Here is a 17,853-nt window from a genome sequence, read left to right as displayed (position 1 = left end):
ACGTGCTCCATTTTGAAGTGTCCCATATAATCAGCAAGTCTTTTAAAAGCCATATTTGAATGCCAGCCTCCCAGCCTGAATGTCTGTTTTAGTAGTTTCTGGAGCTAATTGCTTTAGAGACAGATGCTAAAAAATTGAGCAGAATCAGACTTTTTAAGTCGGAAAATAAAAAGTATCCTTAGTGTTTTTTCTACAGAAGAACAATACTTTAGGTTCCAGAAAATAAAGAGTTTTCTCAAGCTGAAACTACAGACTTAATTTCAAACGTTGCTGCTAATGCTAGATAAAAATTCTGTATTTCAGGAACATCATAAATGTTTTATTTCTTTCAAAAGTAATTTTTGGGGATTCAATTTCATTACTAAAGTGTTTGCCAAAAGTAGCATGAATTTCAGCTGACCCGAACCTGCATTTTCTAGTGATTGGCCTATGCAGCTGAAACATTCTAGCTAAGCTGTCTCTGTTCACAGGCTTCCTTTGGGCCAAATAATGCTGCACAGCCAATTTTTTCGTATTTACAGCAGACAAGGAAGCAACTTGATACAGCTTCAGTTCCCAGAACCATCATGTAAATCAGCTCAGTCTACTTGAAGCAGTTGGATCGCGCTGCTTCCTCTTTTAACCTCACCCAAAGCGTTTACAGTATTGGCTTCAATCCGCATACCTGTGTCAGTTCAGAGCACAAAAACGCTTGCATTCTTTGCCATCATGACAGTTGGCCAAAAATATAACAGAAACCTTTATATTACCAAAACCTGCCTCTTTTCCTTGAATATGGCTTACTTTATTCTGGGTAACTGGTTTAAAACTGATGCCTGAAGCAGCTGCCAGGGAATTTGCTGACAAAACTATACTGCCAAATTCTTGAGTGCAGAATAATCTATAACATAGGCATAGCCTAACTGATTTTGCTCATTTTAAAATGAAAACCCATTAAAAAGATATAATGGGATAAGAAAAAAAAAATCTTGAATCAAGCAAAGTAACGTGTAAAACTGTAGCTGTTCCAGCATATGGATGGTCCTATGGAAATGACCAGGATTTCTTTTTCTACACCCCTGCAAAGTTCTGCTCTCCCTGTATAGGCCATTTTCAGTTAAACTTGTGTATATTCATCTTGTGAGACATCAATTTAGAAGAGACATTTGTTGTTTCTACACATGCTGGCACTTTTCTTGTGAGAAATTAATATATCATAACTAACACTGGACTGAACTCTGTCGCTGGTTTTTAGTACCTTTCCTTGTTTCCCAGAGTTCCAGCACTGCCATGCCAGTGATAACAGAACTGGGATCTTCCTGTGCTGCTGTCATTTGCACCAGTGACCAGAGCCAAGTCTGTATCTGAGACAAAGAGGAAATATATTACAAAATGTGTTATTATGAAAGGAAAAGCCACTGCTTCAAGTTATCAAGACAACACCAAAGCGCATTAATCAAGCATACAATAAACAATGACAGTTTGTTGTTTCATCCGAATGAAAATATTAGATCCATCTGTTGGTGTTCAAACCTCGAATTGAATCTTGGCAGATACATGTGCTAATGAAAACTATTTTAAAAATTCTGTGCATTCTCTGCGTAAGATATCACGAAAATAAATACTCTTAAGATTTAAGAGGCAATCTTACACAAGGCTCTTGTGAGGTTGCTAAATAGATCACATATGTGCAATCTGAGGATGACGTCCATTATGTTATAATGTAGTTTATTTCAACACTTTGCACTTATGGTTCAAATCTACAGTCTATTCTGTTCAGTTCCTCATCTCCATGGCTCTGCATGTAAGAAGTGCTCCATGTACCCACAATCCACTGTCGGTCCAAGAATTAATGGTTTAGCAGTCCAAGAGATTCCGCAGCTTGGGTGAAGATGGTAGAGCACAGCTCTCAAAATTGCTAATAATTCCTCAAACCTCCAGCCACAGTGCTCATGAATGGCCTATTTGTAGACTATTGATCAAGAAATGGGCCTTAGTTTAGAGCTGTAGCACCAGCAGTATCAACTAGATCACCCTTATCCTCATATTCATTCAATCCTTCAAGGAACTCTTAACAGGTTTGTGAAATGTGACATCTCCAAAAGCCACAGTGATTCCCCATGCGCCTACCAATTTTTTTTAAGTTGTTCACAGTTTGCCCAGTAAAGTCAAGCTTAATGGTCTGTACAGCTGTTCAGTCTCCTAGAGCCCTTATTCAAGTCAGCATCACATTCCAGCATCCATGTCTCTCACCCATTTAACCACAGGGCTGGCTGTGCATCCCCAAAGCCTGGCAGCCACAGACTGCAAGGGTGTTCTGCCCATACCATTTGTATAACTGCTGCAGCAGCCCTCCAAGCGACTGAGATGCACGAGGCAAAGGAATTCAGTGTACCGTTACATGGAGAACAGCTTCCAGGTGTAAACCAACCATAGGGCTACTTCGAGCAAAGAGAGGAATAAAACCAGTCAAACACAGAAATGTCTGTTTTCCTGGCAGTTTTTAAGTTCATAAAATGCACACAAATATAATGTCAACAACCTTACATTGTGAGACATAACAGCGCAAGCAGATTAGCTTCATTCACAGCAATGAAGCTATACCTATTTCAGAATCATCTTGCATTTCCAGACTGAGTTTACAGGAGGGACAGAGAGTCAAACATCTTAAGGTTGTCAGTTGAAAAGGTTTGATATGGAGACAGTGAATTCAAGATCCCATGGTACTAAAATCAGCTTGTTAACCCGAGCTATCACCTGCATATTTGCTCGGAACCAAACTGTATGGTTTGACTCCCATCCTTTAAGCTGGGTCCAGCAATGCAAAGCAGCTCTAAAACAGATAAAGCAGTAAAGAATTCTTATGTGAAGGAAATATGGCCAGTGCAAGGTGATGCAAAGATCTGAGAAAGTGCTGTTGAAATTCCCAGATCCCTGCCTGTCATCAGTGGCCTATGTAGTCTCTGCTTTACCAGTTGGCAGCCTCAGAAGAAGGGCATAGGCCCAGAGGCAGTATAGAGCTATATTTACTTTTCTTCCTGCTGCTACAGATCATGTGCATCTCCAGAGAAATGATCACAGCTGTTACAGCCTTCCCTACTTATGCAGTGTGGAAATATATTAAGAAAGATGTGCCATCCTCACAAACTTAGGACTTACACAGAACAACAAAATCCGAGAGAGAATTGAGTGAAAATTAGAACCACAAATCATTAACACCCTGAACACTGTTTTTTCTGTGTGTGTTTTTAACACTCCAGCATTCATTTCAAATTCACTATTTTATTGCAAATAAAGCCTCTGACCCTTTTAAAAATAATTTCTTTAATCTTCAGGGGAAGAGCATATAAACATCTTGACTAATAACAAATTTCTAGGACTTTGAGTGTTTTCTGTTAGATTTTTTTAAATGTGACTATACAAAAACAAGAGCACTTCACGTTACTCTCTACAGCAGCTTGCTTTGCTAGAGGAGGCACTTTGGCAGTTTTCTTCCATTTTTTCCGTATCCTTCTCCTTTCAGAGGCCCCTCATCATGATGACCCATCCATTTGGCTAAGGGCTGCACGCAGCTGCATCTAAAAGAAGCCAACTGTAATCTTGGGTCAGCTGGAGAAGGCTGCTTGATTCCAGCTGTAGGTACACACAGCACTGCCAGCGCCTGTCACTTGGGGAGAGAAGACCCCCGGCTCCCCTCGGGGTTCTGCAGAGGTACAAACCAGAGCAGCCAGCTACACAGCGAGTGCTCGATAGCTTCAGTGCAGAAGAACCAGCTTAAGTATTTTCTCCTATATATTTAAACATAGTCTTTTGTTCACATGTATTCATTAAATACTCCAACTTTTTTGCAATTTGTTATAATGAAAGAATGATTAGCTGCCACGTTTCAACTCAGGAGCTATGCTGTCCAGTGGATGAGGTGTGTGAAACCTGAATGTTTCCTGATCTCTGTTAATATTTTCCATGCCTAGCTGCCCTACAGAAATTAAACTCTCTTAAAATACCATGACACAAGCCTTTTTGGTTTTGTTGCAAATTGAAAATGAATGTTGGCCAAAGCTTGCCATTCTTAGAGAAATCTCAGCCTCAATAGCTGATTACCCCGCATGAATCTTGGCAGTGCCGGGTCACCCATTTTTAGGAAAAGCAAGAGATTTTTTATTTTATGAGAATTAGCACAGAGAGGGAGGCCCAGTGAAGTAACTTCATCTCATATTTCTTTGCTATAAAACAGTGCCATTCAAAAGGTTAGAAAAAAATTCAATTTAAGATTTATGCCCACATTCTTTGTATTCCCACTATCCTCAGGTTATGCCAGAGTCCTTCACTGCTTTTTAAGATGAGAAAAACTCCCATCACAGTTCAGAGATGTAAAGTAAGGCATTGTTCATTAAGGTCTAAACATAAAGAGCAGGTCAGACTTACACAGTAGCTGGAATATGCACCAATAGTAAATCCTCAAAATTCCAGCATGTGACAAACGGTGTAAACCTGATGAAACTAAGATTAGTGTAGTCTTAGGTCTAGGGCCTTGATGAACCCTCTTGCCCTATGCTGTATCATTACAAAAGGGTCAGCACGGGAGTACTGCCAAGACGTGCTGTATTATCAAGTGTGATACTTCAGTTAACCAAGGTTTTTCATTAGAACTATAACATCAATATAGTTGTAATTCACTACATCAGGAAGCATTCAGCTTTCACTAACACCATATACATCCAGGACACCGTATCAAGTGGCTTTACTAGTGACAAGGGGGCACCAAGTCACAAAAATATTGTACTTTTTGAGTACATTTGAACAAAAGGTTTCACTGCAAATGTAGGAAAGAAGAAATAAAACCTTGTATTTTGTGATCAAACCTTTGTTATAACCCCTTCTTAGTTTACAATGTATTTTTAGTCTCTATAATGCAAATTTTCAAGTCTCTCGCATATTTGTACATCACTAAAATACCAGTTAATACTTGGCATTAGTCTGCAACAGACAGGAAAGCAAAATCTGTGCCCTGAGACACTTCAAATCAAGGATAAAAGTTGGCGTCAAAGACAGCAAGAGTAAACTTGTCAAGGTGAAGCTGGGCAATGCTTTTATAATGTGCACTCAAGGTAGTCCGTGTGTAAATGACTCTGCAGGCTCAGGCTTTCAAAACAGATTTCAAGGTAAGGAAAAACGGTACTCTTGGAAAGTTCAGGACACTCCAGCTTCTGAGGTAGCACAGCATATACACAGGAACAAAAATTATTAGGCATGAAGTTGACTAATGACTGTAGAGCTCTGTATTTCTGAGCAAAGCCCAGGCAGGAATGACTGTTACCATCAGACGAGACACAGGTGGCATATAAAGAGAAAAGAGATGTTTAACAGTTTTAATATTTGTATAACAAGAAATGGATAGATCAAAGGAAATGGAAACAAGAGTTTAACATGATTAAAGTGACAGCGAAATACACAGTGTGTTATGCAAGAACCAAGGTAGCTTGAAAAGCCTACTATTGAATAACTGAATAACACATGAACTCTCATCTGGAGTAGTGATAGAATTAGAATCCTTTATCTTTTCAATAGCTTGGTCTAGTCCAGTTTCAGTGCAAGTTCCAGCAATTTCCATAGGTTTCCTTCCTGCTGTAGATGCTGTGTTATATTCACCCAAAAATGGCATTTGGCAAAGACCTGATCATGCCGTAAATGTGAACATGTTAAATGAGCACACTAACCAAAGCAACAGTTCTGAGTCTGTTAGAAGAATTCCAAAATAAATAGTTCATTTGCTGTAAATTCCCATGTAGATTTTTTGGGAAGCAAACTGCATTATTCTTCAGCTCATTGAGGTTTACTTGAACAGGCTGTGAAGCTGACACAGCCATAGTTCAACAGTTCAGTATTGCATTGCCTTTTTTTAATTGAAAGCCTCAGAATCCCACTTGGCATAAAACCCACATATTTCAAGCAGATTTTCAGATACACCTTTGAGAAAACCTTGGTTTTCTGCCATTTTTATACAATTTTTCTTCTCCCTAAACTACCTTAACATTTTGCCCAAGCAAAACAGATTTGTTCTTTGTTTAAATAACATCTCCCCTCTTGCTTGTTATGAAACAGCACATTTCCCATTTCCTCAAAGTCAGTTGCTGGGTGAGATCCTTCCGTGAAGGCCATTCAGCATTTTCTAAAATATTAACTCAGATTGTTGGTTTTATGAGTAAATCGCACTGCAGTTAGCACTTTGCCTGGCTGTTTCTGAAGTTCACTTGCCAGATTTAGCATACTAGGAACTGTTTACATACAGAAAGGCAACAACTCAGGCAAAGCTGTGCAAGTTCTCTTACAAGACCACCACTCTTATCTGAAAGAATGCACTCTCAGACCAGCCGTTTGGTCTCCATGCTGACATGTGAGTGCCATCAATGCCCAGTCCCCACGGCCAGCAGGAATTGAATTGTTAGCATATCTGCGCTGCTCAAAGCGCCTTGTGGAAGTGCTTGAGCGATGGGTAAAGGAGCTACTGAAAAGCAGAGTACAAACGGGGAAGGGCTCTCCTAGCACATATATCCTACTTGCAATCTCTGAGTTGGCTGGATACCCCTCTACAGCTCCGCATCATGCAGCCCAGACATATTCCAATTTCTTCCCTGATCTTGGCATTTAAGGACTTCATTTGCGAAATCCTAGTTCTAGAAAAACCCAGACTTCTATCCAGTTGTCATAACTTTTCATTACTTACCAGCAATATGAGGAAAATTCTGCCACGGAGCCAGTCCAGTCATCCAGTCTCCTGCAACATCTTATTTCTACAAGTTTCCAAAGTAGATACCCCAGACTTATTTCACACAGAAAAGTGGACAAAGCAGTGGTATTTCCTTACCACACAGACAACACATGACAGGACACCTCCATCCAGAGGAACCAGCCCAGGCACCCTCAATCTACAGGACTGTTGTCAAGAAGAAATCCTTCTGCACGCAAGACTCAGCCAGAGTAACTGTGCGGTATTTCAGTAACAGGCATATCTGCTCCACATACAGCTGCCACTGTCAGTCCCTGCAATTTAGTAAATGCTACATAAGAATATTAAGTTCATATTTCAATAAATTGTTTCATTTATCTCATATTTAGGAATTATATGAAAACAAATAAAAGTTCAAGCACTCAGCAGATGATCATCACCAACTATCAATCATTATTGGGTTTGGTCACAAGAGTAGATACACCTCTAGAATTTTTGCTGAAAGATTACACAGCAATAATTTGAGCTGAAATAATTTGATATTTTGCAGGACAAGACTCTTAGTGTCTTATTCCTTTCCAAAAGTAGTCCACGGTTACAGCAATGGCTAGGATTGCATATACACCTGCCCAGATAAACATCCACATCTTTCGCACCACTGCTGCTGGCTGAAAAGTTCGGGATCTCTGCAGTGTGGTTTGTGGGATTCTGCAGTGTGTCTTGCAGACTTGTTACAGAATTTCTATAGGGCTAGCTAAGCATTCTGCAGAGTGCTGTATTGATTCTTCATAATTCAATTGAGAAAATAAATGAGAAGTTCAAAAAAATCAAAATATTTCAGTGCTTTTTTTTTTTTCATTTCAGAGCAACATTTGACTTTGACAAAACTTAAGCTTTTTATAAGCAATTCAGATCTTTCACCCCAGTTTATACTCCCCCTTAGCTAAGAGTGATGCTTTTTGGGAATTCACGTACTTTCATCATGTATTTTCCTGTCCTCTTCAAGAGTAGTAAACTAAGTAATAACACTTCCCAAGGGTGCTGAGATTTGAGTGCACATACTATGCCATGCAGAGCCATGGCTACAGACATCTGTGTAAGCTGAGGATTTTGATGCTCTTACTGATACTTGCTCTTAAGTCTCTGACATCCCAGTTATACCAAGAGCATTCCCAAATGCAGAAGTGTTCTGACCAGACAACCCTTCCAGCACTCCTGCCCAGCACACAACTGAGCCCAAACGCATCAGCTGAAAAACAAATTAAAATAGGAACACATAGTATTGCTGCACTTCAAAGCCTTATTCTTCATATTGAAAGTCTTTTAAAAGCTCCAGGAGGACTGAGAACCAATAGTTTAAAGTTGAGAAAGATTTATTCTTTATTAATGCAAGTGAATATCCATTTCTGATTAGACAACTTCCGCACATTCCTCCCTTCACGTTTTTCGGTTTCCATATTTATTCACGACACCAATCCACCAAGCAACCATGAAAATAATTAGCGTCCCCAAAACTCAGTTTCAGGATCCATTGACATATATTGGAGTACATGTTTTCAATTAGCATCAACACTGACGTATTGTTTTCTAATATTAGTCTACAATGCCTCACTTATTGCCTTATTCTTTATTGTTTCCAGGCTTATTTCTTAATACTCTGTCTCAAGAGAAAAATACTGATTGTATTAGTTCAAGTTGAAAGATATTGCACCTTTGCTAGATTTGCTCTGCACTGGACACATTTAAAACTGTTTTAACCATTATATTCTTTATGGGTAAAACCAGCGTATTTTATCAAGTATGAAGCTCTGATTCTCTGTTTTTTTAATATTTTGATATAAACAATGCCCTGAAATTCCTACATTTAGCAAACATGTAGTCTTCCTTTTGGGAGTTTGGGTTTACACAGAATAGCCGTATAGCTGTGTTGATATGGCTTGTACTATGGGCCGTGGAAAAGATGTGATATCACAAGAGGCAACATAAGCTTTCCAGAACACATCAAGTACTCGCTTGTAAGACAACTGGATTTTACACCTTATCTTTAAGAAGGAACAATGCAGCATGTAAGTTTGATCCAGTGTTTTTCTAATTATTAACCTGGTCCTCACAATAAATCAGGTCAAAATCAAAGTGTAAGAATTCGAGTCTCCTTCATTTGTATGCAGAATAAAACTAAAAATATCTGGTACTGCTTCCTGCTCAGTCCCAGCTTGCTCAGGCTTTGAGGCACATATTACTTTTCAGATTTAATCAATCCATTCCTTACATGTATTATAGCACAGAGGGAAGTGTTTTACTTTATTCTTTTAATACATATGAGCTATTCTCATATGATGATACAATACTGTCTCAAAGAATGAGGCTCCAGTGTAAAACTAACTGTGAAACAATCATTTTGAAAATAAGCTTTATCAAAATGTATATTGACTGCCATGTGACCTCCTGATAAATTCCAGGGCATCCATCAGATTTCTTTCCAGTTATGGTATTGTTTTAAAAAACCTTTAAAGAATTAATGATATCCAACACTTCATTTCTTCCAGATACAGTGCTGAACAATTTTCTAGGGTGTAGGAAGCCTTAAGGGCAGGTAAGAAAACCAGTTCAGGTCTGATTACTATCAGATTGTTTTCTTCCCAAAAATATTTCCTTTCTCTGTCTTTACTAATTATATTGCCAATTATATTCCACCTCTAATAAGAAATAGCTAAGTTGTAATAAATTTTGAACACCACATGCATCTGGAGGTGGATTATAAGATAGCAAATAAAAGTAAATGCGGTCTCTTCCCTGCTACACACTCAAATTAGCTACAGATTGGTACTTCTGCAAATGAATTCAGTGCTTTGATGAATGTGTTGCTGCTTTGTCACTGACTGAATATTACAGAACTGGAAATGCAAAGCTGCTTCCTCTTGAGTGAAACACAGTCCAAGGGATATGCTCAAATAAGGACAACAGAAAACAAAAGGCCTATAAAATTGTTTCCCTGGCCCTAGGGATAACAGATTCCATGATCTACTGAAGAGGCATGGCAAATATTTGCCCATATAAGTGAACAGTTTTCTTGGAGGGTCTGATTCTGCACATACCCCTCATTCCTTGCTGCTTGTAGCATCAGTATTTTTAGGCAGAATCGGGCTCTTTGCTGCTTGTATGCCTGGCTTTGTTAGCCAAGACCACCCTCCTAGCTTTGGATTACTTGACTATTGAACAGAAGAAAACTTAACATTGAATAACCTGTCCAACGTTATGTCCGACGACAGAGAGGTACCGCATCCTCCTGTAAACGCTGCTTTAGGGAGAAGGCAGAGAAGCATATTCTGGAGGTTTGGAGCAGCTCTCCTGTGAGGACGAGCTGAGAGAGCTGGGCTCTTCAGCCTGGAGAAGACAAGGCTCTGGGGAGACCTTAGAGCAGCCTTTCAGTACTTAAAGGGGCTTATAAGAAAGACAGGGGCAGACTTTTTATTAGGGCCTGTAGCGACAGAAAAAGGGGGAATGGTTTTAAACCAAAAGAGGGGAGATTTGGAGTAGATATAGGGAAGAAACAGGTATACTCTATGGAAAAAAAAATTAGTCACTTATCCTAGAAAATGCTTTTTCAGAGCAAAGGTCTTGAACAACTGATTTTTACTAGCAAAACAGTTAGACTCCTCACACAAAACTGATCGTAAGCACTTGTATTAGAAAAGCAGGTTCTTCTATTTAAAGTTCTAAAAATTAAATCAGAATTAAAATGATTCTAAGGCCAAATTGAAGTCCACTTGCATTCAAGCTTTACTTAGAACAGAATCCCATTTTAAAATAGATTTTTCCACCCTAAATGGAAATTTAAAGCTAAAAAAAATTAAAACAAAATCAGAAAGAGTCTATTCCGCAGAACTCTCTGCTCCAAGAAATTGACAGTTGGCTCAGCAAGGATGCTGCTCAGATTGTAAATTCCCACATGCAGCTTAGTACTTCTAGATCATAGCAAATACATATAGTATGTCAATTAGACAAAGTAACATAGCTACTTGAGTAGCAATGATCTTCCGAAAATTTAACCTAGTAGTTTAATCAACTGAAGGAACATTCTCCTTTTTTTGGATATACCTTCCTTTTTGGACAAGACCACACAGAAAGAAATCAGTCCGACGCAGATGAAAAAGCAAAGGATATAGACACATACCTGAGGTGACACTGAAGTTTTCTTATCACATCTTCTCACTATTCCCACTAATTCTGTTAAACATTTTCTTCTCTGGTCATTTTATCACTCATGGAAATATATATATTTACTGTAGAGACAATAGATATAAACAAAGCAGAGGCTTATATTAGCATTGTTATATTTACAAGCAGCAATCCTTATACAATCCATTGGTTGCCAGTAAAATTTCTGTGCATTAATATGCATCATGGATCTAAGTAAAGATGAAACCAGCATTGTTCAGTGCCTGGAGTAAAGGTTTTGAGGCAGGACCTCAAATTCTAATCTCATTTGTAATTCACTTCAGGTAAGTCATTAACCTTGTTTTGACTTCCTCTAAGTCCCTCCTAACGAAATTGAACTCAAATCTGTCACAATGAAGCATACAAGAGGACAAAGCAGCAGACAGTATACTTAGCAATAATAACTACAATTTCTGGTATGAGAGGCAAATAGAAGCCAGGTGTAACTCCCTGGGTAGCATGATAACCACCATTCCAAGGAAGAACAAATCTGGTCACCATTTGAATAAAAGAAGGATTAGGAGAAACAAATATAAAACCTATAAGAAAAAAAGTACACACTCAGGAAAAAAGGCACTTCTTTTCTTTATTAATCATAAAATAAAACCAGGCCTAGATCCCAAGCGCTACATCCACTGACATTGTGTCACTGACACCCAAGGCAGCAGAAGGCATTTCCTGCACATGCTTTCACATGCATAACTATATATTGGTTTTGCCAGAAAATTAAATTTGGAATAATAGAATCTTTGTCAACCTGAGGATAGTGGGGACCCCAGGATCCGGTATATGCCTATGGGACTACCAAAATATTCCACTTGGGCAAATATGGAGAAATAGTTCATTTAAAATGAAGTTAAATGTGTCATAAATTCCCCAGTAACTTCTCACAACCTTTACTGCTTTAGCAGGAATACAGACCACAGTGTAGCATCTGAACATTGTTAAAAGATGCAGACCACACAACGAGTTCAACAATACTTCCTTGTGAGAAAATATTATTGCTCCCAGTGCTCGTCTCTTTGGCCATATGTGTTGGTGGTTTAAGGAAATGTTTTTCCCTCTTTAGGAAAAGACTAGATCATTTCATTAATCCAAGATAATACGATATTTTACTTGGAGATCTATTTTGTCATCACTTGCATAACATTTTGTTAAATATACCCAAGTAAGCGCTAAACAAATCAATGTACAGTATGAATTTCTCCAATCAAGACAAAGCCCAACATAGATATTGGAATCTTGTTCTCGGATGTCACAGGAGTTTAACTTTCAGTTGTGTTATCATATTAGGAAGTTTTTAATAAAAATTTTAACTTGTATACAAATTGCCCAATATCAATCAGAGAAAATAGATCTTCAAACAAGGACGATGCTTTGAACAAAACATTTTAAGTCAGTGAACCTGGAAGGAGGCAGCAAGGATGGTCTTTCAGAACCTGCACAAAGCTTGGTTATGAGGCAGTTCCCTAAGTGAAACAGGCTTCCCTCCTTCTCTTTTTTCTTCCTTTAAAATCAACTTTCTGTACCATCACATATATCTTGAGCATAATCTCTGAAGTTAGTGAACCCTTGAGAAGTGCTGTATGTATCCTTTTAGTTTTTGCATTATTCTTTCTACATTCTATCATTATTTTAAAAGCAGCTAATGCAAAGAACCTAATAATCCTGTTTATAAGGAAAATATTATTCAACATAATCAAAGCCTTACTATACAATTCGTTTTCCATTTCAAACATATATTTCAACACAGATAATGACATCTGGAGTTCTACAGCGTATACAGGCACTGACCCAAAAGCTTTTGAGAACAGTCTGTATGAATTTCTATTGGCCCCTATAGCATATTGGCTCTTTATTTCATAGAGAATTAATATCAGAAGTAGTTTCTTGGTAGCAAAAGGCATACGAGGATTCACCGAGGGTCCTGAAAAATTGAATTTTTAGCCTTTCATTCAACTGGAAAGCAGGATGATGTATTAGCAACCCTGACTTACCACTGCCTGCTGCTTTTCAATGTTAATCCACACTGCTTTGCAGGAGCTCATTTTATTTTTTACATAATCATCCTTAGCATGGCTCATTTAAATGCCCAACTGGCAACAAGAAATACAGGTAATTCCCTTGTACCTAGTATATAGATTCCAGCTACGGTCACCATTTTCCTATACTGTAAGAGTATGGCTTTTCCTGTGCTTGCCTCTCTTTTGAACAGAAAGGGATGCTGTCCTTGGGAAGGGTTAATGAAATAACACTGCACCTTCCTGTTGCATAACAAAACAATCATTAGGATGGATTCCTATTGTATTTTGCCTTTCATTATATTATGGCCCGACCTTTCAGGCAAAGTTCTGTCATGGTTACTCATTTGGCCTTCTGAAATTAGTGGGATTACTCACATGAGTAAATAGGATGTGATTTGGCCTTTACCTTAGACTGATTACAATAACCCTTGGTCTATAAAATAGCACTGACCATTGAACTCAGTCAGTTGTAAAAACCATCTGTGTGTTCTTACGGCACCAAATTCGGCCTGATATGTTTCAGATGTAACACACTTGACACTGGAGGGGAAAAAATAAAATCAAGAACACACATACAAAAAAGGCTAGAAAACAAATATTAGACAAGAAAACATACCTAAATACTAGATCACATTCCTTAAAAGCTGAACACAAATATGCTTCTCTTTACAAACACTTTCTTAGCCAAACAGTAATTCCAGCCTGCCAATATTTAAATGTTTAGCATGACTGTACTTCGGTTTAATGCTATCTGCAGGCAAATATGGATTCCTGTCAATCTCTAACTCACCATGACTACAGAAATTCAGCCTTCCTCTTTACTACATCCAAAACAAACTTCAATAAAAAAGAATCACTCTGTCTCCAGAAACATCTTGCCTACGGAAAAACTGCCCCCAACATACAAGTAGTATCAGTTCTCACAGATCTTCAGGGTGCCTCCTGATTTAACTGTGTATCTAGCTCCTTTTCTTTACCCAGGATAAGGGGCCAAAGGATGCAGAAAAGTATGAGGGTTACCGCCATTACAGAATCTACACAGGATATAGCCCAATGATGCCATACAAGGGTTGAAATACATTTCATACTCTGAGGTGAAACCCCTGCTTGTTTTAATAGAAAACCACTGTATTTTATAAAGCAACAATGCTCTACCACTCCTGACCTTGGCACAAAGATGTAGTGTTATCAAACTATTTGGCCTTTGAAGTACTTGCACTACTTGAAGTCCCTTTGGGTATCCCACACAGCTCACCTATTCCTCCTTATCAGCACTTGTTCACTCCATACTGATCTGAGTCCATAAGCTATCTAGCACTTGGAGGCACATTGCTTGAGGCACAGTTCAGTAGCTCAGGAGATGGGCTGATTCTCAGTAAACATGTTCTTTAAAAACACGAGTTTGAAGTATAACAGTAATTTTACATTAACATTTTTATAAGTCTATTTTTGCCCCATATTTTAGTGCTTGAAATATACACAAAATTCCTGTCAGTACCTTATCATGTAGACATTGAATGATAATATTTCCTTGGAACAACTAAACTCACTAAATCACTGCTTTCATACAACACATTTTAAACATTTTTGATAAAAGCATAAGTGGTGTTGAAACTCACCTTCATTACTAAAATTCCTCTAACGACATGATCGATAGCTCCATAATCTAGATCATCCTTTTGTTCAAAGTGAAAATATTCTCTCTCAGGAGAAACAGCTTTAATAATTTCAAGATGTTATTGGAATAAAGGCTACTGGCTTGAGTAGCCATTCCACTTGGCAAGTCCTTGTAACCAGTGTTTACCACACCCTGATGAGAAAGGAAAATAAATAGTTGTCAAAGCTTTTGTATATTGGAAACTTTTCATATGTTCTCCACAGATCTGATGCCCGTTTTATACATGCTACTAAATCAAATTTGCATATTACTGCAGCCATGAGTTACTAATGCTTTCTTTTACAAGTTAATAATTCTGTTTAAAACTAATAGCTTACTCTGATGCATGACCAAAGTCAGCAATTTTGTCAGGAAGCCAGAGACTAAATGAGCTGGGAGGCCAGTCAGGGAACTGGTTACAAAACCATATGGTGTTTATTTTTGAGAATAAGAAATCAACTACTTCTTCAAATTCGAAAACACCTCATGATTGTCTGATAAGAATCACATTGCACAATGTGTTTCACAGATGAATTGCACTCCAGTCAGTCCCAAGGAAGAAGATAGAGATACCTTCAAAACATAAATTCTTTGCAAGTACATCTGCATTAAGATCATGTTTCTTTAATATCCCTTCACATTATTATGAATGCAGAACATCAAAAAACCACAAAAGAATTCTAATGCTATGCTCTGAAAACAACTTCTGTTGCATTTTGCTCTTGAACACTGTACCCTAAATTAATGTTTCTTTCTGTCATTGTATCATTCCAGGATACCATCTGGACATTGCAGTTGCCAGTTCATCCCATATGCAGCCACACATGTTGGTTTCAATACACATCCTGGAGTAACTCATGACATGGTCGTCAAGTATGGCAGCCACACAAGTAGTTAATACAAGGTAAAGCTGTAATACTTTTAGCCGGACTGTTCTTTTCCCCTAGCTTTCCAGAAAAGGCCAATGCATTTATCTGCTACCTGTAGGACACTGAAGGTTGCAAGTATTTTGCTGTTTCTTTACAGCCCACTTCCCAAGTTGGTTCCTGATGAGACTTTTCCTCCACATGTAAATTCACACTGAAGTGATAGTATTTTTATTTGCTTCAAATACTGCGTTTTCACAAAGGAAAACATGTAGCACAGTACATGAAAGAGGGAGGAAAATGCAGCATTATAGCTAAAACTGAGGAGAGTAAGGCAGAGAATAGCAGGTGTATAGAGGATTTTTCTCATGCACAATCATATTTGAAGTGTTTTCACACTACAGGACTCTCACAACTTGCTCTGGTGACAGACAGATCACTACACTTTTATATCATCTTACCGCTATACAATGCATGACTTTTCTTCTTCAGATCACACCTGAACTTGGTCTCCATCTAAAAATTGTAATCCTCTTAAAATAATCTGGTAAAATCTACCATTCATTTTAAAACAGTGACATGGGACACTTTAATATGGAAATTAAATTTCTAAACCCATTTTTCTCTTTTTCTATATTTGGAATTGGATACTCGGTTCTTGTTATTAGAGCTCTAGGGATAAGTCTCAGTGCATTTATGGATATCATTGTTAAAAATTATTTTACCATGCTTATAAAAGTCAGAATGCAAAATGGATATCATTGTTAAAAATTATGTTACCATGCTTATAAAAGTCACAACGCAAAAAAACATTCAAAGATGGAACGGTATCTGGATAATATTCCAATTTGTGGTCTCATTACTTACGAAAGACTCTGCTTTATTACCCCACATTGGTAAGAATTCCATGACAAACTTGCAGTGGCTTCAAGGAGAGAGTCTTCATTACCATAACATCCCTTTTCATTTGTTAGAGCAACACTGACATGATTTGTATTTTTTCTGCTCATCAGTTATTTCGAAATGATTGGAGCTTCTCCATTTTCATGTTTAAGAAAGCAAAACAAGTTTAATAATTCTTTCTAGAAAAAAGTAAACTAGGAGACATGCAATATTTATAGGTGCTTTCAGAAGTAAACAAGAGAGATTGATCGCTTCAAGTCTGAATTGAAAATTACTATGGAACCATTATCAAAGAGAAGAAAACATTCTAAATCATTGAATAGAAATTAAATAAAACCTAATCCTAAAGTCTTCACTCAGTAATAATTTTCAGTACATATCTAGATACACGCATATTTCACTGAGCATTTTCTACTCACAGGGACATAGGTTTATGCTCTCCAATAGTTACAAGCAGTATGTTACTTGGAATAAGAGCTGTACTAATAGCAATGTCCACTTTACAATTCTTGGCAAATAATACGGCGTTTGCTTCAATATATTCTTGGGATGTTTCTTTTGTGTAGCCTCCGTCACCTTTTCCTGTTCCAGCAGTTTTCCTTTCACAGGTTCTGCTCCAAGAACTGTGAACTGTTCTGGTGCTGGAGACCCAAGCACAAGTAATGGAGATGACAGATATGGCATTTCATTTTTTTCTGTCTTTATAAAAACCATCATTGCACTGTAAACAGAAGCAAGACAACAGCAGTTAAGAATCATCGTAACTAGATCTGCTAAAATAAAAAGACAACAGTTAGTTTTTCATAAGCAAATCAGGTTACACTAACTTATTTATGAGCTTTACCTCAGCAGCTTCTACACTTTTAATTTCAAAGTAAAATTAGTTTCATACATGTGAAACTACTTGCCTGGGTGTTTATTTTCCCAAAGAAAAACTGAAGTTTTTCCAAACTAAAAAAAGGCTGGTTTTGCCAAGTACTCGCCACTCAAAGAGTGTGTCCCTAGCACATGTCTGAGCGTACAATTTAATAATTTCATTGGAAAAACATAGCTGCTTTCTTAAGTAACGAGAGTTACTGTTGCCTTGGATAAACCACTTATCATAAGCTCATCAGCAATTAAATGACACACTTCCTCTGCTGTGCATTAAAGTATATTATAATCTATATGGGTTACCGAAGAGATTTTGTAGTGCTTTCACTTTTTTGCCGTAGTTACTGCAGAAGTTAGTCCATAATTCTATTATATTCATTAATGACACATTTAGAAATGCAGTACTACTCATCACTGCTACAATACCAAGGTCTCAACTCAGTCTTGTACATGCAGTGGAATAGGTGTTGTTGTGTACATATCTGTTTTATCTTGATGGGGGCCAGGAGAACAGTCCCTGACCTCAATATAGAACTGAAGCAGAATCACATCTACAGAACTGTCTGAATAAAATGGAAAATTTTTTTTAAAGAAAAGGCATTTTCA

The sequence above is a fragment of the Patagioenas fasciata genome, chromosome 12, assembly GCF_037038585.1.
Source record: "Patagioenas fasciata isolate bPatFas1 chromosome 12, bPatFas1.hap1, whole genome shotgun sequence".
Lineage (NCBI taxonomy): Eukaryota > Metazoa > Chordata > Aves > Columbiformes > Columbidae > Patagioenas > Patagioenas fasciata.
This window is presented reverse-complemented; position numbering follows the sequence as displayed.